Source organism: Nothobranchius furzeri, chromosome 15 (genome assembly GCF_043380555.1).
Source record: "Nothobranchius furzeri strain GRZ-AD chromosome 15, NfurGRZ-RIMD1, whole genome shotgun sequence".
Taxonomy (NCBI): domain Eukaryota; kingdom Metazoa; phylum Chordata; class Actinopteri; order Cyprinodontiformes; family Nothobranchiidae; genus Nothobranchius; species Nothobranchius furzeri.
In genome coordinates this window covers 25,229,541-25,253,004 of record NC_091755.1, presented here as the reverse complement: position 1 = coordinate 25,253,004, position 23,464 = coordinate 25,229,541, and the positions used below count along the sequence as shown (strand labels likewise).

At 43.6% G+C, this 23,464-nt stretch overlaps 1 protein-coding gene across 2 annotated transcripts in view; it reads right to left on the bottom strand.

Moving 5' to 3' along the window:
- Positions 1 to 20,855, bottom strand: part of LOC107390930 (chemokine-like protein TAFA-2) — a 137,780-nt gene extending 116,925 nt beyond the window's left edge. The window contains exons 1-2 of one of the 2 annotated variants that reach the window (XM_054745938.2): positions 20,269 to 20,855; positions 19,528 to 19,631 (exon numbers count right to left, since the gene is read on the bottom strand). The gene's annotated coding sequence lies outside the window, so the exon portion shown is untranslated. The remainder of the gene's footprint in view (positions 1 to 19,527; positions 19,632 to 20,268) is intronic. The other variant, XM_015967942.3, reaches the window with a different exon arrangement.
- Between the last annotated feature and the right edge of the window lie 2,609 nt (positions 20,856 to 23,464).

Sequence of the window (23,464 nt, the reverse complement as noted above, 5' to 3'; positions counted from 1 at the left end):
GTGTATACAAACCCCATTCCCCAACTCCTGTTTCATTCCTTGCAAACTTCCTGAGTCAAAAGCATCCGCGGTTAATTTAAGAGATAGCAAATGCATTAGCACAACTCCTGTCCAGTCAGGGGGTGTTTCCATTAATGATGAGCTAGATATAAGTTCTGCAAATGCATGCACATGCAGTATAGGCAAATATCTCCTCTCTGTCACGTGCGTGCCGGGCAGCGAGGAGGATCCAAGCGCAGGGAGCAAGAAGGCGAACAGGTGAGTCCGTTTAACACAGGTTTATTGAAGACACACGCTGGACACTGAAACAATGACTCCACAAAGGACACAAAACAGACGGGGTTTAAATACAGGAGGACCGGGAGCTAAGGTGATTGGGAAACAAGAGGCAGGTGGGAGCAATTAACGGAGACACAGACAAAACCTAAGAGTAGACAGGACAGGACGTGATAGTACCCTCCCCTCAAAGGGCGGATCCCAGACGCCCACAGGAACCAGGAGCAGGGCGGGAGGAGGGGGACCCGGAGGGAGGGCCCAGAGGAACCGAGGGACCACAGGAGAGGCGGCAGGGATCAGCAGAGTCAGGAGGCCTGCGCCTACTGCAGATGAGGAGGCGACGGGCCCTTGGAGGTCGGCGCCTGCTGCAGATGAGGAGGCGACGGGCCCTTGGAGGTCGGAGCCTGCTGCAGATGAGGAGGCGACGGGCCCTTGGAGGCCGGCGCCTGGGGCAGATGAGGAGGCGACGGACCCTTGGAGGCCGGCGCCAGGGGCAGATGAGGAGACGAGGACGAACCCTAGGGGGCCGGCGCCTGGGGCAGATGAGGAGGCGAGGACGGTCCCTTGGAGGCCGGCGCCTGCGGCAGAGAGCCCCGCAGGCTGGGCCGGGGACACAGGCTGGACCGGTGACAAAGTCCCTGCAGGCTGGACCGGAGCGACCCTCAGAATCACCACTGGAACTGGAGATGGGGGAGACGTCAGACCACAGGCGACGTCATCGGACGAGCCGACATCAGGGGAGGCGACGTCATCGGACGAGCCGACATCAGGGGAGGCGACGTCATTGGACGAGCCGACATCAGGGGAGGCGACGTCATCAGACGAGCCGACATCAGGAGAGGCGACGTCATCGGACAAGCCGACATCAGGAGAGGCGACGTCATCAGACGAGCCGACATCAGGAGAGGCGACGTCATCGGACGAGCCGACATCAGGAGAGGCGACGTCATCAGACGAGCCGACATCAGGGGAGGCGACGTCATCAGACGAGCCGACTTCAGGGGAGGCGACGTCATCAGACGAGCCGACTTCAGGGGAGGCGACATCAGAGGAGGCCACGTCGACTTGGGAGCCGACTTCAGGGGAGGCGACGTCATCAGACGAGCCGACTTCAGGGGAGGCGACGTCATCAGACGAGCCGACATCAGGAGAGGCGACGTCATCAGACGAGCCGACATCAGGAGAGGCGACGTCATCAGACGAGCCGACATCAGGAGAGGCGATGTCATCAGACGAGCCGACATCAGGAGAGGCGACGTCATCAGACGAGCCGCCATCAGACGAGCTGACATCAGGAGAGGCGACGTCATCAGACGAGCCGACATCAGGAGAGGCGACATCAGGGGAGGCCACGTCGACTTGGGAGCCGACATCAGGGGAGGCCACGTCGACTTGGGAGCCGACATCAGGGGAGGCCACATTGACTTGGGAGCCGACATCAGGGGATGCGTCGACCTCTGTCCCGGGTGCGTCTGCTTCGGAGCTCGAGCCGGGAGGCGTTGACTTCTGACCTGGGGCCCCATGGATGGGCTGGACCAGAGCCCGTGCATCCTCCTCTGCCGAGACAAGGTGCGATGTGTCCCCTTGGACCACCGCTGGAGCAGGAGGCGATGCGTCCCCTTGGACCACCGCTGGAACAGAAGGCGATGCGTCCACCGGGACCACCGCTGGAGCAGGAGGTGATGCGTCCACCGGGACCACTGCTGGAGCAGGAGGCGATGCGTCCACCGGGACCACTGCTGGAGCAGGAGGCGATGCGTCCACCGGGACCACCACTGGAGCAGGAGGCGATGCGTCCACCGGGACCACCGCTGGAGCAAGACGGTTGCGGCGTCGTCGGCGTGGTTTTTTTTTTGGCTCAGCTGAGGTATGGAGAGGACACTGGCAGGAACTGAGGAGGAATGACAGCCCACCGGAGAAGATGCGTCAGCGCTGTCTGGTCCAGGCGAGGGTGTGGTGGCTTGGCCCTTCGGATGTGCTGAGAGGGCACCAACAGGTTTAGGGGAGAAGGAAATGAAGCCGGTTCGGATAGTTTTGACCGGGGCAGGAACGGACTGAAGTCTCGGAGCAGAAGGAGGAGACTTGGAGGAGGAAGTGGCAGACTCGAAGCTCCGTCCTGAAGCGCAGGGCTGCGGTGGCTTCCGGCGACTTTCCCCACGCCGTGGACCGACTCCGGGGGGGCAGATCGCCAGCCTTGTGCCCTCATAGCTGGAGCGATCCAGGAGCGTCTCCCCATCCCAACTCCCGTCCGGTTCCGGAAGGGCGGCGAGGAACGCCGAGGCTGATGGCCGGGGACGCCGGCGGCGGCGAGGCAGAGCTGGGGCCGGAGAGGGAGAAGCCGGCCGGTGGTCGGACGTGAACCACTAGAGGAAGCAACTCCACGGGAGAACCTCCCGGCTGGATCCATTACTGAATGGTGGAGTCATTCTGTCACGTGCGTGCCGGGCAGCGAGGAGGATCCAAGCGCAGGGAGCAAGAAGGCGAGCAGGTGAGTCCGTTTAACACAGGTTTATTGAAGACACACGCTGGACACTGAAACAATGACTCCACAAAGGACACAAAACAGACGGGGTTTAAATACAGGAGGACCGGGAGCTAAGGTGATTGGGAAACAAGAGGCAGGTGGGAGCAATTAACGGAGACACAGACAAAACCTAAGAGTAGACAGGACAGGACGTGACACTCTCTAGCATTCACAAGCACAAGCAGATAAATTGAGACAGAGGGAACTTGTTTATTATTCAAGCCGGATGGTTTTATGTAAAACTGAATAAGAATGGCCTCTAAAGATGGTGAGTTCCCATTAGGAGGAATACATTCTCATGTATTCTGCAGATAACTGTTAGTGCACCTGTATTCATCTTCTCACTTTCCAAGCGCCTTTGCAGTGACCAGATGCCTTTCTCTCTTCCTTCTCACCTAAACAAAATCTTTGTCTGATGAAATTTCTCAGCAGCACTCCACAATGTTTAGTTCCCATTTTCCAAACACCTTGGAGTTGGACAATCTGAACTCACTATCTATGTGCTGTGGAGTTTATGGAGTTTCCAAAGAGCTCTCTTGTGTGGTGTAATGCTGGACTCTCACTTAAAAATAATGCTTTTGGTCACTAAAAAAATGACAAGAATATTTTTTTAAAGCATTGTAATTAAAAAAGATCGCACCAACAAACACTGGTGCCATTTAACAAGGTTTAGTTTGAAGGGACCTCTGTATTCTCTTCCAGGCTGCAAATCAGCACTTCAGCACCATGGAGAGCTCCACCATTGAACATTGCTCTAAAAATCAGGAAAACAGTTTCTCAAGCTAGGATTTCACAACACAATCACTGCAGAATTTTTCTTACAAAAACATGTTCGAGAAGAGCTTCTGTGAAGCTGTCATTTAACAAGTTAATAATAACATATTTTCTTATTTATCAAATATTATTTGATACAATTCTGGTTTTCAGTGTTTGCCCTACATGTTTTCGATAACATATGAAGCATTTCATATATATTTTAACTTTTGTGTCTGTTAGTTTAACCCGTTTAGCCCCACTGGAAACTATTGTTGCCAAAGTGTATCACTGTCATTTTTGACTCACAATAAAAAAATACAGTGTTACTAATCCAACATTTTCCACTTATTTGCTAGTAAACAACTTAGACAAAAGTTTTGTTTAAAAATGTTTGTTTCCAAGTGCTTCCTATCGTATGACATCATCTGCTTCCTGCTCCTTCCCGCTGAAGACATGGTGACTGCAAATCATCCTGGAAACAGGTAATTTTTAGACATTTCTGATGAACTGCCCCAAAATATATTTGTAATAATTTACTCATTCAAGTCTCTAGAGGAACCCTCCATCCAAAAGTTATACTAAAGATAAATATTTTTTTCTTAATAAGCTTATTTCTGTGAGTGGCATCAATAGTTGCCAGTGGGCACAAAGCACGTTGCTAACTAAAGGAAAACTCTCTGCCGGATCGCTCCTAATTTACTTATTTAAAATATTAGAATGATATACAGTGGCTCATTTTAGTCCTCTCAGAATACTTTTCCAAGCTAAATAACTTCACAGGTATTCAAGGCCTGTGTGTATAGGATTTTTATACGTTACCATACATCATTTTCTTGCTAGCAAACATTAGCTTGTGTCTCACAGTCTAATGATAGCTAGCTAGTTGAAAAGCTAATGAAGATGTTTATGTGCAGCTGGGGGTACACTTTTCTTTGCACACAAGAGCTTACATAACCAGTACACACACCTATGCATAAATTAACTTAATAGGATTCTTAATATATTATTTTCAAACTGGATCACCTCGAGGATAGTTTGGCTCATATTTATTTTATATTCTATAAAAATGTACAGATTAGTAGTAGTAATGATAGTATTTATGCAAGTTTTTCCTTTTTTTTCCAATCCAGAGAAACCACTACCATTTATTTTTCTGTTGTTTGCCCACAACAATATGTAAACATTCAAACAACGTATTGCAAACATGATCAATAATAAACAATAATTAATTAAGGGTGATTTTTAATCATTTTAAAATGCTTATTTTTTTCAGGAATTCCAATTTTATGCTACTTTTTGTTTAATTTTAGATATTTTTTTATCAGAAAGACTTTAAAAAGTCATAAATATACGTTGATGTAATCATTATTTTGGAGAAGAATTATTTGGTATTTAACATTTCTTTAACTTTTTTACAAAACATATGTTTAATTTTTTTAATGCAAAGTTTTGAAAAGATTAATCGGATTGAGTACTCTGATTTTATTCGATTCAATTTAAAGGTTTTCTGTTTGCAATGGGAGCAGAAAACATATTGACAAGATTAATAGACATTCCGATTCCTTGTAAACAAGAGCCTTAAGGCCATCAGCATCACAAATGAAGCTCCTCTTTGTGCCCTTCACAGCCAGCTGCAGCCCGTGAGAGGACACAAGGCCAGCTCAGCCTCATCACATAAAGGCAGGGGGAATGCTAATAAACTTGGATTCAATCAAATTGAAAGCAGTCTTTTGGTAATTCATGCCTTTAAAATTAGAACTCTTGTTCTGCATTCAGTGCCTTACTCCGCCTCTCTCACAGGCTTGACTTACTAAACCGAAATGAAAGTTTGGTTACAAACCGAGAGACTGGCACATTTAAATTTCAAAACAAAAAAAATATGTTACATATTCCAAAAGAAGCTATTGAAAAAATCCTACTTTAATTCTTTAAAAATAACTTTGCTGGGTGGACTGTATTTTTTTTTCTGTAAAGAACAGCTGTGGCTGCAACATTCAGTGTGCACCAATGTGGCCTGCACCAGAGAGTTCATGTGTCAAATAGAAACTTCAAAACCTGCCAGTTTTCAGACTGGAGCTTTTTTTCTCAGATATATGTACTTGTCCTTAAAACCTATTAAGCTCAGGTGTTTGCATCCACAACTCAAAGCTGTAGTTTTTCCTCCTGCATGAGCCCCGCGGAGAGCTGCAGCTAATGGCGGTGTCATAATATTGAGCATATTAGGAGAGGATTAGTAAAAGAAACCACTTTAAGGATGTGATCCCTGGGAGGGGGTGTCGGATACTGCTTGTATTACTGTCATCCTGTCTCACACATTCTCTGGGAGCCTCACAGCCTTTGCAGACTTTCCTCAGTAGCATCTGTAGAGAAACACGACACACTGAAGTGCACCACCTACTGTAGCTCATTCCAATCCTCCACAGAGGTTTTATTTTTTATTTTTTATCTCATCTATTGAGGTGCTGGTGTGAAACATGTCTTGTGGGAAAACAGAAGTGCTGTTCTGGAAGGAAGTGTGCGTGCACTTTAAGGAAGCAAGTCCTCCAGGTTCGTAACAAGGTGTTCCCTCTTTCTGAAGATGCTACATCACTCATGACGGATGACTAAATTCACTTAAAGCTTGGTGCAGAAAGAGTCTGAAGAACTGGGGAGATTTAAGAAAAATCTGAGTGAAAAGTTTTTTGTATTTTTTTTAAAGTAGAGGAAAGTAATATTTGTATCTGCTGATCCTATACCATAAATATTTATTAAAATTTTACAAATGAAGTAAAAACACAAGTTTACTCATTTGTCGGATGATACTCATCTTGACAAAATCACTGATAAAATGTGCTGCTGAGAATACATTTTCCATTGGAGAGTGTGGAGACTTGTTTTCTCATTCTAATAGCTGGTGTCATTATTAGAGTGGGAAATGGCCTCTATTTGTACAGTTCATTCTGATTTCTACAAACCCCCAAGGCGCTTCACAACACAGTCAGTCATCAGCCCACTCACACACACATTCACACACTGGTGGTGATGAGCTACAGTTTAGCCACAGCTGCCCTAAGGTACACTGATAAAAGCGAGGCTGTTGAGCATTGGCGTCACTGATCCCTCCGACCACCAACAGCAGGCAAGGCAGGTTAAGTGTCTTGCCCAAGGACACAACATCAGCATTATCTAGCAAAAGCTGCAATCAAGCCTACAACCTACAACCAACCAAATCTTGTTATGTGTATGCATAATGACAATAAATAATTCAATTCAATTCAAAACCTTCCAGTTGCTGGACAACCCGCTCTATCTCAGGAGCTACTGCTGTTCCCAGACTTCCTTTGCCTGCTCTTTCATTACCAAAATGCATTCATGTTTTTCTGTTGTGACTTTATGCTACAGAAATGATAAATATGAAGGAACTATGATCAATTTGATGATAAATAAGAAGATTTAAGATTCATTTCTAATCTATGAACTCACTTTTGCTAAACAGTCATATAGCAATACCAGATATTCCTTAGAACATATTTTGTACGTTTGCTCTGTGTAGTCCATCAATTTCCATTGTTAAGTTCTTTTCTAAACACAGTAGAAGATTAGTTTTTACTTTTTGCTGACACATTTTGGCTAACGCTGTAGCCTTCCTCAGAGCACTGCCGATGTTGGTGGCATCACTTCCTTCTCCGTTTATCTGCAGGCAACCGAGGACGATGTTGCCCTCTGCTGCCTGCGCCCTCCACGCCAATGACAAGGTTCCACGAGTCTACTACGTTGTGTTTAGAAGAGAACTAAACAAGAAAGCCAGATGTTCCTCATGAAAGCTTTTAAAGGGATCCTATGCAACTATTATAAAATCATTTCCTTAAGCCTATGTTAGCTAAAATGACCCTTTAAATGGTTAATGAAATGTCACTCAGACCCCCCACTGTCCTCTGTTGCCAGAATACTACACTTGTAACTTCAGAGTGCTGGGCTGCCATGGACTTAAAATTTGAGGTGACATACCTGGCACTGCAGTCTGCTTCCAGCACATTTCCTGCATGTTTTAGATGGTGACCACAGCTGATTTGTTTGATTTAGTGATTAACCTCTCCTCTAGACACTAATGAAAGCTGAGGAGATGTTTCAGCTGTTAGATTAAGGTGTTAAAAAGACAAATGCACAGAAAGGAAATAAGTTTTGCTTTGACCACAGAAAATGAATGACGGACACTAGGGGGTGCGAACAGCCAGCAAAACTGTTTAGTATGCCTTTAAATCCAGAAGCACAATTTCCATTTTTAATCAGAAATAGAAAAACATAACATAAACAATGTATATTTTGTTCATTGTATTTCTTTGAAAAAACAAAAACATCATGAAATCAGCCTAAAGCGGCGTCAGCAGGTCTGTGCTTTTACTGATAAATATGACAGTACTGACTTGTCGGCTGGCGCCAGTATAGCTTTGAAATCCCGCCCCTCCATGATGTGCTGATTAAAAAATAAATATATAATCCAGATAATTTTTCCAGGTGTTGAATCCAGATGATCCCCATAGTTCTTAGGATTCACACCCTGAATCTAAAAATACAGAACAGCTGTTATGGTGGATGGGAAGTTTGAGTTAAGTTTGGTACAATAAACGTACACAGCGATGGATCATGGACCAAGATACACAGTCTTTGCTCTGGCCTGATCATGTGCTTTAACCAGATGCTGTGATTGGCTAAGTTTCTGCAGTCATATCCTCTCTGACATACACATCAGTTTATGCACAACTGATTAATAAAACTTCAAACTTTTGTCTCAGAATTTAATAGTTTTTCTCACAGAAACATGAGATAAAATTATTTTCATAATGGAGTGGTATTTTATTCTTATTGTTATTTAGATTTCAATTATGAGTCCAATGTTCAGTCCTGAACACCCATTGATCACCTTAAGAGTTTGAGTCTGATTAAAGGAAATGATGTTCATTCCAATCTGGATTTTATTTGCATTTGAGGGAGTAACAGATGTTCTCAGTGGTAATTTAAAATATAAAACAGATTTTTTTTTCTGCTTGTTGATGCAATAGAGGTGATTTTTAAAAAAACTATTTGCTTGTGTGCCTCAGAGGAATTATTGGCAGTAATTGGTTGCATGTAGAACTTTGATTCAGGCCCCCTACCTACACTCTCTCTGTCAGACACACACCCACACTAACTTCCCGGACTCCACCCTGCTTAATGCAAACACACCATCAAAACCAATATTCAAAGCAGAAAACCCATGACTATGTCACACTAGCTGGATGATTCTTTCACTTTTAGATCTTCTAACATCATTTTTGCCAAAAGCATGAGTTTAGCAACCATTTTACTAAAATGATATTGAATCCCTTTCTGCTCTGCCTATAAAGTACAGAAGTGGGGGAATTTGTCTTAATGCATTCAATAGAAGATGAACAAAGGAGCCTTTTTTCTAACCCTAAATCACAATCTGTGCTCACACCTTTCCCACAATGCTCGTGTGACAGCAGAAACCCTCAGCAGCCATTCCTATAGGATTATAAAAGTAATAAAATCAGCGGTTAGTTGTTTCTGCACCATCTCCTTTATCTGCACTATTACACACTCCTCACGCAAACTATAACCACCCACAAAACTGCACCAATTACCACTGTGTGTGTGTTCCAGCTCAAATTTACTAAAGTCTAAAGCATATATAACGCTTCAAACTGGATTCATAATTGCATAATTAGATATAATTGCAGGCGCTGTGGGCTTGCCTGGCAACCTAATGAGGCAGCTGTAAAATAGCTGGTGGGTCCACTTGTGAGAACAAGACTACAAGATAAAAGGGCATACACAGATAAACATGGGCAGGGCCCCCCCAAAAATAGCAAATTATTAGATAAAAGATAAGACAGAGTGAGGGAAAGAATTTAGCGCTCTCATTATACTTTGTCAATAGTGGCTCAGTTCTTTATTAGCGGCCGTGACTTGTCAGGCTCCTCCCTCATGGTTGTTCAGATCAACAGGAGTCTTGTTAACACATTTCAGGGCTGCAGAGAAAAGACACCGGTGCGTTAAATTAAGTCAAACCTGGTGACCTAACGAACACAAAGATCACCTGAAGATGAAGGGAAATGGATGGATCGTTTGACTTTCTTGACATAATGAGTTGGGTCCAGCTCTGTTGTCTGCGTCTCTTCCTTTAGAAGGTTCGCTGAAAGTTACGCCGCCTCTCAGATCACCACCTGACTGAGAGTCCTGCCACTGCAAAGTCATTAGCAAAAGCTATGGCTGAGCCAAAACGTGCAAATCAAGTGGCGCTCTTAATAAGTTGCAACGTGCAGCAGCAAGTGGGCAACTAGAGCAGCAGTGACAGATCACCTGAGTGCCATAAATCCACTTACTGTGTAACAGCTGCTGTTTCTGAGACATTGCCCGTAATCTGTCAAAGAGCCTCACAATTAAAGTGAAATGCATCCTTACTGAGAGACACGGCTTTAAGTTCTGCACACTCAAAACACAAATGACTGAACAAAAGAGAATAAAGAGTCATGTGTGGTTCTTCTTTGGTCGTGGGAAACTCAGGGCCCATCCATCCATTCTCTTCCATATATCCAGGGCCAGGTCAGGGAACAGTTGACTAAGCAGAGAAGCCCAGACTTCCCTCCCCCCAGCCACTTGGGCCAGCTCCTCTGGGGGAATCCCAAGGTGTTCCCTGAACAGCTGAGAAACATAGTTCCTCCAGCGTGTCCTGGGTCTTCCTTTAGGTCTTCTCCCCTGGTTGGACATGCACAGAAAACCTCACCAGGGAAGCATCCAGGAGACATCCTGATCAGATGCCTGAGCCACCTCAACTGGCTCCTCTCGATGTGAAGTAGCAGCAGGTCTACTCCAAGCCCCTCCCAGATGACTGAGCTTCTCCCCCTATCTCTAAAGGAGAGCCCAGACACCCTGCAGAGAAAATAAAATTTGGCCGCTTCTATCCGCGATCTCATTCTTTCGGTCACTACCCAAAGCTCGTGACCATAGGTGAGGGTGAGATCGACCAGTAAATCAAGAGCTTTGCCTTCTGGTTCAGCTCTGTCTTCACCATGACAGATCAGCACAATGCTCGCATCACTGCAGATGCAGAAATAATCTGCCTATTGATCTCGGGCTCCATCTTCCCCTCACTCCTGAACAAGACCCAGAGATACTTAAACTCATCCACTTGAGGCAGGACCTCGTCCGTGAAACTTAAGAGTGTTTCTGATAAATTGAAGCTTGCTTTCAGTGTATTTGTTTTAAAAGCTCAGATTTCTCACTTTTTTATTTAGATTTTTTTTTGTTTCAGCCATGTTTGCTTCTGAGATGTCATTAAATAGTGTAACTTCATCAAAACATACAGGACTAAAATTATTTAACAAATCTGCAAATTTAACAAGTTTTCTAGACGCACAACAAGTAAATACATTCTGAAACCTCTATCTGAGGCTTAAACAAGTAGAGCTCCCCCTGCTGGTGACTGAGATCTCTATAGTTAAAAGCTTATTTAAATTCTCCCCCAAAAAAATTAAATAACAAATAACTGTCATTCATTGTTTGGTTATAAATAATTCAAGGCTAAGCTAATAACCATGTAAACAGTGCTAGCATGTACCTTGAACTGGATGTAATGACCTGATCTGAACTTCATATACAACAACAACGTGTTCAATTAGTGACTGAAGTTCATCTGAGCCAGGGCCATATTAACACTTTGTTGTACCCTGGGCAACAATATTAAAGGGCCCCATCATTACGACCCAAGGATCACCATAATATGGTCATATACATAATATTTTACTGTAATATGCAGTAAATATACTCAATACTTGAATATCTGACGTCACGTAACCCGCTCAGGGTAACCTTTGACCCACCTCGTGTGGACTGGCCAATGAGGAGAGGGTCTTAACTTGAGGCCCTCTCTTCATTGGTCAGTCTGCATGAGACTGACTCTCAACCACTCTCAACTGACGTGCAAAGTCATAGGCAGCGAAGCGTCTCTGTGCAGCGCAAAAGCCCGGGTGGACAGTTTGTTTAATATAGGGTGACCATATTTCCATTTCCAAAAAAGAGGACAGGGGATCCGTGCCTATGACTTCACACTATGACAACGCCACACAAAAAGTTGGGACCCATTTTTTGTAAGAACTAAAATTAATATCAGATTCGGCCAATAAAAGGGCTCTAAAACAATTCATATGTAAATATTTTGCATATTTAATGCAAAATCTCATTTTTCTGCTGCTTTAGTGCTGCAACCACGTTTTATTAATAAGGAATTCTTATAACTTTTGTTTTAATACAGCATCGGTGAGCTTCCTGTAGACAGATTATTAAGGACGCTTGTTTCAGCTGTGAGATTAGGTGATAGGATCAATGAAAAAATAAGTTGTCACACACTCCACGGACACTTTCAGAGAATCCACAAATAGTGGCTTTCACATGGTTTTGTTACTTTTTGTAAGTTTAGAAAAGCAACAGATGAGACAGCATGTGTGATAATTTAGTTTTTCATCTGATAATATTAGAACATGTCAGTAATGTCTGAGGGGTTTTTACAAACACTGTATAAGTAACACTCCTGGAGAGGTTATGAATTACACAGAGGCTTCTGGGGAGCCCAGTTATAGGGGTGGGGGTGTTCTGTTATGCCTTGGCCCCCAGAATGCCTTGAAACGGCCCTGGGTGTGTGACTGTGTTTTGAAGGTGATCTGAATTGTATCAAATGCATACATATTACATGTGCATAACTTGTTGTTTTATACAGGTAAAAACGTGTAGTGGAGATAAATCTACCTATTTTACTTTTCGATGCTTTCTTTTGTTTTCTTGTTTTTATTTAACTATTTCCTGTCCTGTCTGTCTCTCATCTTCCTGCATCTCCTCCAAACTCTCCACAAAGACTGCTGCCTGGATTCTTACTTTTTCACCTCATCAGTTACTTTTGAGCAGATCAAAGGGATCTCCTGACCACAAAGCGGAGTGCGCGTTTCGATGCTGCGTCAGTGAGGTGAAATCACCGCAGCACAGGTGAAGAGCTCCGCAGTAGCAGAGCGCTTCAGCCACAAATAAGACAGAAAATAGAGAACATGTGCAGACATGAACGATCGTGTGTTCATTATAGTTTTTTTGGTTGCGCCACTTTGAGAATGGACCGTGCACTGGACGCTGCTGCCTGGAGCGCACCAACAAACAGCGCCCTTCTGCTCTCTGTGCTCTTTGCTCAAAAGAACTCCAGTACACTGAGAGTCCATAAATGATGTAATATAGATAGAAACCTTTTTTCTGGCTCTCCCTGGATGTGTAGGATATCCAGCCCCCCCCCCCCCCCCCCCATAATTCGATCCCTGCTCCTGGATAAAAAAACCAGACATTTTCATCAATACAAGACCCCCCCACCCCCACCCCCACCCCGGACGCCCCAGACAGAGAGTGAAAAGTGGACATGTCCATGGAAAAGAGGACGTATGGTCACCCTAGTTTAATATCAAGTGGGATATTACAGATACAGTATTTTGCTCATGCCCTTGCTGCCCTGGGCCTGGGCCCTTTAGAGTTCGTGGACCCCTGGGCAATTGCCCAGTTGGTTAATCCAGCCTTGATCTGAGCAGTGATGCTTCTGCTGAGCTTTGGAAACTGGAACATTTCAGAGAGTTTGGTTGGGAGGAGCAGCCATTAGCTGGGTAGCTGAAGGGAGATCTGTAATGACAAGAACCTCGAGTTGCTAATGAGGGTGATGGATGAGTTTCAGCGAAGATGCGCGGCTGTTCATCACTCACCCTGGACACACCCATTCACAGTGCGCCATCTCATACAATGAACAGTCCACTTTCTCCTATTAACCTTCTGCAGATCTGCTGTGTTGGGTGCAATAGACATTCAGCACTGTTTTGTAGGCAGTCCAATCACACAGCTTCACAAATAATCACACATCTTAATCGGGCAAAAACTCCTATTCCATTTTTCTCAAAAACAAAAATAATCTGAGCAAAAGTCTGCACTGTTTTTTAAAACAAAAAACAGACACAAACAGAAATTATGGTACTAACCGATGTTTATAACTGTTCCCCTCATGCAGATTTCAATCTAGACAGTAAACTATCATCATTTGCAACTCTGAAAACGGTCCCAAATGACTCAGAACTGCTCATTTGTTCCTTTTTTAATGATCAGCAGAACCTCCACCACTAACTCGACCTCCCATTGTTTTAGTGTTGATGAGGCAACGGTGAATCAAATGAAAGCACTAGGTTTCCTCCCAGTAAAACTTCCCCATCTCCACTGGTTCTCGTTGCTCTGCAGTCGAGTGAACCAGCATGGTGCTGAGAGACGCTGGGTAAATACTGGATCTGCAGAGTGCCTTTTTTCCTCCCTGGCTGAGTATACCTGGGTAATAGATGCAGTAATGGAGTTTACTCATGCTAAGGTGATCCTGGAGCTGTAAGCGCAGCATCTGATGCGGTTTCTCTCTTATGCTGTCCTGTTCCACAGCGGGCATTGATGTTGCTGCAGCTGTCACCGTAACTGTGCCACACAAGCCATTTTGAAGTTGAGCAAAGTGTGTGTTTATTTGTGAGAATGTGTATTTCCTGACAAAAATATTGGGTAAAAAAGAGAAAAAAATGCCTGTGTGTGTGTGAGCATCCTGCAAAGCTGCATACAACTGTGCAAGTGCATGTGCACGCGCCTGTGTGTGTGTGTGTGTGCGTGCGTGCGTGCGTGCGTGCGTGCGTGCGTGCGTGTGTGTGTGTGTGTGTGTGTGTGTGTGTGTGTGTGTGTGTGTGTGTGCTTGCAGCAAGAGTAAGAACGAATGTAAAAAAATATGTGTTTGGATGTTATAGCTCACCTTTGGGAGGTCGGATAAGAACAAGGCTGGCGGCTAAGAATGATTTTACTAGGCTCGATCTCCCAGAAACAATTTCTTTATGTGGGTTACACACATTTAGAGTGGCTACTCGTCCCTGATGGGCCTCAACACACACACCACACAGGTGCCAGTGATGGCCAATGAAATACAGCACACCGTTTTATAGAACACATGCTTTTTATTTATTTCTATTTATCCCCTGTAGCTTTTTTGTCTCTTCTCTTTCTCCATGTCAAGGTCTTGTTTTCTCATTTATGTTTCTTAGTCTTCTTTTTTTCCCTGATTTTCTCTTTTAATTAAACTTAGCTGATACGTGTAGGTGGTAAGTGAAAAAGAGCTCATTTTATATGAAACAAAATGTTCTCTTTTCTCTCTTTGGTTTGTGCGTCCTTTTTCCCCATCATCCCATTTCCATGTCCTTCTTTCTTAGTACTGTTTGCTGTTAGTCTGGTGTTTGGATGTTTTTCTTATGGCCCACAAGTATCACTTGTAGATGACAAAAATAAGTCAAGAGAACCAGAAAGCGTGCAGATGTCTGTTAAAATAAATAAGGAATTAGAAAGTTTGAGTATTTTACTAGCAAAACTCATATAATGTGCATGAGCAATGCCATTGAATGAAAACCCAAGTTCACTCTTCCATATCAAGAAGGAAAGTAGCAGTGAGGAGCTGAAAATCAAACGCATTTATAAACTGAAAATCTGCTCATTTCATTATGCTGAAGTTTTTTGCAGTTTGCTGGTCTGCAGCATTAACCCTCTGGAGGCAGGCGTTGCAGATTTGCAACAGTTAAAACCTACTCCACATACGTATTTCATGAGCATTTTTTAACTCAGAAGTACCCCTGAAGGACTTAGTTGAACGTCCTTTTATCAAAACTTATTTTGAGCCTGAGTGGGTTAAGGTGATTCAAGAGGAAATACAAAACTAAATTATAGTGAAGTAGTTGTTGCACGTTCATTTGAAGATAAAAAGGATTGCTTATAAACAGCTAAAACTCAGGACTAAGCCCAGGGGTCTCATTTATCAAACATTGTGTAGAATCCTTACTAAAACCGTACTTAAGCTCAGCAAAAAAAAAAAAGGTACTTACGCCAAGTAGGTTTGTGATCTATCAAACATGGAGTACGCACAGCTGCACACAATCTCCTCTTCATTTATCAGAAACTATCTAGAAAGGTTCTCAGCTGCATTTTAGTCTCATCCCGCCCTCACTAAGCCCACTTACTGTCAAAAATAGTCAATGCAAAATGCCTTGTGGACCTCATGCATATACATAAGCCGGCTGTTGTAGCATTTCGATCACGACCGCAGATCAAGGAAGCGCTATTTCACAAGCAGAAGTTGAGGCACTTGTGGGTGAGGTGGAGAAATGAAAGGAAGTGCTTTTGCAAAACAAATGAGAGAAAATCCACAGAGTGGCACAGCGTTGCTGAAGCCGTCAATGTTGTGAGTTCTTCAGAGAGATCTGTGGCAGATATAAAAAAAATGGTCCAATCAGGATTCGATCCCTGGACTCCCAGGTGAAAGTCAAGCGTGCTAACCAGTCACCCAAACAGAGATCTTGTCCAAGTAGCCAGGGCGTATGATCAATCGAGTCACAGTGACAGGACGCTCACACGGTAACAGACGCATGACGTTCTGTCTCAGTCTGTCCCCTGCTGATATTCTACATTCCGCATTCTGCGCTTCAGGCTGTGTGTGTGAGTGCACGCACGTGTGAGTGCACGCACGTGTGAGTGTGCGCGCATGTGTGTGTGTACGCGCGTGTGTGCGTGTGGGGGGTCTTGTTCTGTGTGAAAACGAAGCAGTACAAGTGATAATGCTGCAGGATTTCATAATTTTATCCTTCTCAGCAGCAGCACTGCAGGTGCTCTCCATGTCCAACATGTGCGTAAGCAAGGTCCTCAGTCAACTTAAAGTTGCACACATTTTTTCGCTAAGTTTTCTTTCATGAATCCTAAAGTTTGCATGGAAAGTTGCTTACACAGTTTTCTGACCCCGTTTTGTGCGTAAGCAAGCTTGATAACTGAGGCTCCAGGTCTTTAAAGAATCTTAATTTGCCTGATAAATAAAATAATAATCAAAGAATTTTACATTTGTAAAAGTCGAATGGTGTTATGGCTGGTGCCTTTTTGTTCAGGGAGTAGGACTAGTGGAACTCCGGCTTTCCTGAGTCTTTCAACAAGACCAAGGCACCAAATACAGGGTACCGCCCAGCGCCGTCCCTCCTTACACACAGATCACGCACAGTGCGTAGGGCTCCACAATCCACAGGGGCCCCATCTTGTGTAAGAGGACACACTCTAGTCCATGAGGCACTCCATGCGCTTAGCACCAACAGAGCTAGCCCATCTCAGAGAGAGAAAAAGACGAGGAGTCCAATGCAGAGCAGGCAGCAGCAAAACTATGTGGCATTGGGCGGAGACACCAAAAACGGGTTGTAACAAATTGGGGGCTCATCCGGGATCTCCCATCCTGTGAAGGACTTTTAATGGCATGCGTTTTTCAAACTATTTTTATTTGTAGAATTTAAAGTGTATCAGCCGATGACTGAGTTGATGGCCATCTCAGGAACACTTGTTGGTGCTGGGGGTGTGCTACAGCAATGCGCCATCTCTCAGCTCTTTAATCTTCCAACAACATAAGGGACCAGATGAATTAATGTTTTGATGTGTATTAGTTTCGATTCCAAAGAGGGTGTTTACTTTCCATTCTATTGGACAACCTGCATATGTACTGTATGTGTCTCAGGTGATCATAAGTTCTGAGTGTGTCACTTTACACCTGGCGCTGAAATGCATCTCCACATGTATCTCCAGTGTCAACATACGATCGGATCTCACTTCCCCCGCTCTGCACTCAAATAAAGAGAAGAGCCATCGCAAGTCGTGCTCACGTCCAGCAATGGGCATCAAACAGAACATCTGCTGATCTGCTAGAATCTTCCAGGAGAACATCTGACGACTGGTTTTATTGATTTAGAAGTTATTGATAAATCTGTATTTGCTCCTCAGATCCATGGCAAACGTTTTGTGAATGACGCTAATACAAAACAAAAAAATCTTTCTTTGTTGAACTACAAAAAAAGACTGCTCTGTGTGAAATGCAAAGTGTAACATAATCCAGCCATCAGCGGCATGTTCCATTGAGTAGCAACACAACTCCCTTCCACTCTGACACGTTGCGTTCTCTGTTAACATTACAGTAACACTTTTGATGAACAGAAATGAGGGTCAAGGTCTGAACTCCTGCAAGTAAAGAAGCAGAGGCAGGGTCAAAAGAAAGGGTAGGAACACTTATCTGTTGCTCATTGAGTTTGCTTCAGAAAAAAAAGCTAAATCCATTGAAGTCAAAATCCCAAACTTGTGTCTACAACTCAGACCTGTTCAGATCACATCCTGATCTGCTGAAAACTGGGATTCATTCACCAAATCCAGATTCATTCACCAAATCCAAACACAATAAGCTTTACCGGCTTCACGAAGGATGTCTGGTTTGTTGTTCTAACAAAAACCTGCTCAGCAGCTGATAATCTGTGGCTTGTTTTATTAGTTTCACACTAAATGCACATTTTCCAAATCAGCCACGAATTATCCACTCAATGTGTCTTATTTTAGTTTATCTCAGTTGGACACAATGATTTCATTAACATGTAAGAGGTACAAAAGCAAAATATAGGCCAATCAAACTGTTTACTTACATAATTTAGTAAATAAATGAGCATAGCAGAATCTTAGTTTTCAATCTTTTTGCAGTCAGACGGCCAAAGAAGGCTTTTGTACAAAAAAAAAAAAAAAAAGAACATGTGGGAATATAAAGAACTTTATGGAAATTGGTGAATCTTTCACTGGTAATAAGCATTTCCTGTACCAGACTAATTTGCTCCAAAAATATTAAACTTTGATACAAACTGCATTTATTCTTTTTTATTAATATTTAAATCTGTTTAATGTCCGATGATAATGGCAAATGCATCGGTCAAATAATTATTTGATTTATGAATATGCTTACATTCTGCACTATCCAGTCATTGCCAAGCACCTTGAAGTGTGGACTAATAATTCCACTAAATGTAATCTATCTGCAGTAAAATGCATTAAAGGTTAGGGCAGCAGAGTGAATTCCCTCTCTGAAATTTCCCACAGGAACTTGGAAATGCCGACTTCCAAGTTCAAATGGCAGGCAATATCAACTCCACTCCATTCTTCATTGTCAGAAGAACAAAAATTCACAGAGGATAAAAAAAAAAGAAAAACAGCAGAATGTGACAGAACTGTTTCAGAGTTCATGCTGCAGGATTTGAAGCCACAGCAGGAGAACACTAACTCAGCAACATGAGAATCAGCGAGTGGCAACAGCTCCAATGTTGTGCAAAATGTATGCAGGGAAAATAAAGCAATAGCAGCAAAATTAGCTACAAAAAACAATAAACTGAACCAGGTTTAGGACCAGCGTTTAAAAGATTATTATTCAATAGACGTCGCCTTAAGCTGTAAAACTAAAAACCAGGGTTGGTTGTATCCTGTTATGTAGCTTAAATACACAAATCCATTTACAAAGCCTTTTTAGATTACTTCCTGTTTCCTGTTTCCATAAATTTAAATCTCCTTTTGTTTTTATTCTCATCGCTCCCTCTCTCCTGTCTGACCCGTCTGTGATGAATAATGAGAGCTGCAAACCAAAACCAGTTTATGGAATGAACTCATGACATTATTAACAGCATAACGCTGAGTTATTTCTTTCTGCGGCTACATTAAAAATACATCCGAGAGCCATTTCTGCAAACATCCGACGAGTGACCACACATTTGTTTCCTTTAATGTATTCAAGCATCTCGCCATAAACCCCTGAAATCCAATCTGGTCTCCCTGGCTGCTCCGCTCACCACCTCCCTGCATCTCTCCTGTCCTGTCAGTCAAGCCTGCTCTCCTGCTCCTGGTGGATCTCCATTCACTTCTCTGCTTTTGTGTCTTTTACTTGTAGAAGCACAGAGCATGAACATGTCAAAAAAATCTGATTGAGATATTGTTTTTTAAGGACCTTCTCTTATTTTTGGACTATTTTAACCCCAAAAAAATGACAATAAATATCTGCTGAACAAGTTTAATCAACTCACATCTTCTCCTGTCTAGCCACGTTGATGCTTTATGATGCAAACATGTGATTCCTTCTTGTGCTGCACAGACATCCTCTCATTTTCAGCTGCGCAGAGGGGGTGTTCTGTCACATTAAGACAAAATGAGCCCTTCAGAGTGGAACTATAATCTTTTAAACGTAAGACAACTGTGCGTCACAGAGAGAGAGGCACATTTTCTTTCAAATAAAGCGTTTAACAACTCGGAAAATGTCACAGCTGAAAGAATCAATCAAAACAAAGTCATAAAGAGGCGAGACAACCGCTCTGCGTGAAACGGCGCACGGATACCTGCGAGGCGCTGCGCGTGTGTGTGCGTCTGCGTGCGTGTGTCTGAGAGAGAAAACGAGGGAGGGGCGATCCCACAGCCTGTGCAACACCTGAAACAACCGCAATCATTTGTCTTCACCATAAAATCTCAACCGTGTGAATGAAACTGATCCCGGACCAGGCGCGTGGCTGCGTACACTTTTAGCACAACCCTCCCTCCTGTATAAAACCCACTCCCTTCCTGTGTATCCTTATGGGTGAAATGTGATTCTAAATGGCTTTAAAATACAACACAAGTAAATTGTCACACAGTTACTGGGCAAATCAAAAGAGACGTTTGCTTCAGTCGCGCGCACTTTTTACGCACAAACGTCTCCAAATCGAGCTTCTTCTTTTTTTTTCTTTTTTTTTTTTTGCCACGCTTCCTTCTAGCCTTAACTCAGAGATCCATACCTGGTGTTGCGGTGTGGTCTTGTTCTGTCAGCCCAGCAGGTGAATCTTTTTCCTCATAGCCACTCCACCAACCGAGACGGAGGAGAGGCTCGCATGCTCCTCTCCACTAACCGGAAAGCGGCTCCTTTCTCGCGCAAAATGGGAAAGTTCCAGGTTACCATCCACACCACTGAAGCTGGAAAACTGGGACAAAAGATCAAAAAGCACAAAAGGAGGACAGATCTGACTTCCGTATTTAAAACCAGCGTTGTGCCTCCAGAAAGGGTCCCCAGAAAGTTCCGCTCCTCCCCTCCTGTTTTTACGCAGAAAGTTCTTAAACCATGGCAACAAGGAGGAAACGTCCGAGCTGGGATTTAGATGAAAATGTCTTAGACTAACTTTTTTTTATCCTCTTTAAGGAAAGTGACGAGACAGCAACCAAGTGGCGGGACGTTGGTGAGATTCTGTTGGGGGTGTCACGCAGACTGGTGCTGAGCTCCAGCTCGTCCTGCTTGGGAGAGGGAGGTCACTGTGTGAAGTGGAACACCGCCCCTTAGCGGCCAAACGGGGGACTAAAAGTCACTTCAGTGACGTAGTACTGGGAGAGTTGGTTCTGTGATATTATTGTCGTCTCCTGCCAGAGAGGACTGGCTGCTGTAAACAGAAAGGCATGAGCTCAAAAAAGCACACACACACACACACAGAGAGAGAGAGAGAGAGAGAGAGAGAGAGAGAGAGAGAGAGAGAGAGAGAGATTTCTTAATCCCTCTTTAGAATGTCGATTTCCCTCATGTTCTGTATCTAAACTCCTAACAGCCATCCTTCATGCATGTGTGTGTGTGTGTGTGTGTGTGTGTGTGTGTGTGTGTGTGTGTGTGTGTGTGTGTGTGTGTGTCTTCTGTGTGAAGTTCAAATTAAATTGAACTCACTTTAGCTGAGTTACAGGCATTTCCCAGTGGACTAGCCCAACAGGGGCAGAGGGGTAATTGACATCATCCTGACCATGCTGACCTGCCTCACCTCCTCATGCTTGTGTGTGTGTGTGTGTGTGTGTGTGTGTGTGTGTGTGTGTGTGTGTGTGTGTGTGTGTGTGTGTGTGTGTGTGTGTGTGTGTGTGTGTGTGTGTGTGTGAGTGTGTTTGTGTTGCATTGACTGAAATGTCCTGAGTTTCCCAAATAAGTCCACTCACAACACATGACTTTATCCAGACACTGTTACTCTGGCTACTGCAGTCTATTTAAGGAAGGGTGGCTGGTAAGCGTGCTTGTGTATGTGTTTGTGTGCACATGCGTGTGAGTTTAAATGTGCACACAGCTCTTCAAGAAATATACATTAAGGGGACAAAAATCAGGCAGCAGGGAATCCTGCTGGTGAAGCAGTTTCATATGTCTGAGATGCCATCGAGGTGATGAAGCATGGCTGCATGCATGTGTGACACAGTAATTGTTACCACTGTGTGATTGTGCACACAGGCATGTGAGGAAGCCTGCTGCTAGTCATGTATTGTTTCACCCAGTGAGCAAATCTGTTGTAGGGTTTGGTAAATTGAGTACTTTAAGAGCTCAATATATATTTTACCTCTACTTATGACCAATAAGCTGTGATACTCTATCTAAATATAGATTATCACCCTGCCTGGTCTTTATTGGGCTTTAATCAGAAGATTATAGGATTCTTTATTGTACACACTTCGTTTTGATTCAGAAAACAGTCAGGTTTATAAAAGTAAGAATTTATTTTACAAACAATTGAAACATAACAAGTTAACTAAGCATTTACTGCGATGGATGGAACTAGATGTGATGTATGTGTGTGAATGAGATGTTAGTCAGAACTTCCGTATCTAGGAGAGCTGAATTCTGGATGTAAAAGAATTTGGTTTGCATTAAGCTATGAGCTGATTATTATCAAAAACCACATCAGACGCAATCTCACTGTGTTCTACGTACCCAAGTGGATATGCCCTTTTCGGATCCGAGATGTCGGGGGGGGGGGGGGGGGGGGGGGGTCGGAGGCCCCCCAGGTACTGAAGTCTGTAGATTACCTGCACTACGACCAGGTCAGTCCAGAGTCATCTCCAGGTAACGACAATTGGAACTAGTTTGCGTCTCAAAAATAAATCTTAAGGAGTTGAATAATTCAGCTTGTTCTGCAGGAACCATTTTGTTGTATCAGCTTTGCAGGTGCAAAAAAGATTTTGACGACGTGTCAAAAGATTTGATGGGTTAAAGAGGTGTGCTTCAGGTGGCCGGTCTGAAGCTTCTCTAGAACTGAAGAATCACCAGCGTGATCTGGTTTTAATGTTCTCATGTTATGATTGTGTAGCCAACCAGAGGTTGACAAGTTTGAGGATATTACCAAGAATCTCAGAAAAACACCTTCTTTGATCCGGAAGCTCTGATCTGGTGCAAAGGCTAATTATGTGTGATGGATTTAACTTTAGCTTACTTTGTTCTAGTGTGAGTGCAAATGTTATGACCTCGTCAAGTAAATATGCTGAAACATGTATCATTGAGCACAGATTAATGAGCATTTCATTATTTTATAATTATTATAAGTAGCAATAAACAAACATTTATTTAATGATTATCTAGCTTGTAAATATTAGAAGTTCATATTTAATTTTAAAAATCTTCTTTCTTCTGTTCTACTGTGAGGCAAGGAGTCTTAGATAAGAAGGGTGCTCTGTGAGGGGCCTTGGAAGGAGAGAATGTTATTGTTATGATTTCATTATCTCTGTCAGAGCTGCAGGCTCTAAGCTCCAGCTGGTGTGAGGAAGGCAGGCTGATTAAAAGGGAACACGTGCAGTCTCGTGTCTCCTTTTTGACCAGATGTTGAATGGTCAAACAGTACCTAAACTGACCATTGCTGGATGCTTAACTGTTACTCTGGCAGAGTTTAGGTTACTGATCTCTCCTTTCTGCCATCTTTCTTGAACCTTCGACTCACCCTCCTTCTCTCTCTCTTTTTCAGCTCCTCACATCATCTGTGTTTTCATTCCTAATCCACAGATCTCTGCATGATCTTCCCAAAATACAAAAATATCCTGGTTCTCACTACATTTCTTGGCTCTGCTCTTCCTCAAGTAACAACACACAGTGTATCTTGAATAACCTGGATAACCCGATCAGGGGGATTTGTTTCCTGAAGGAGTCGTTCAAGTCGGCATGTGGAATGCAAGATAACACACAGACATGCAAGATCCCATAGCTGCTTG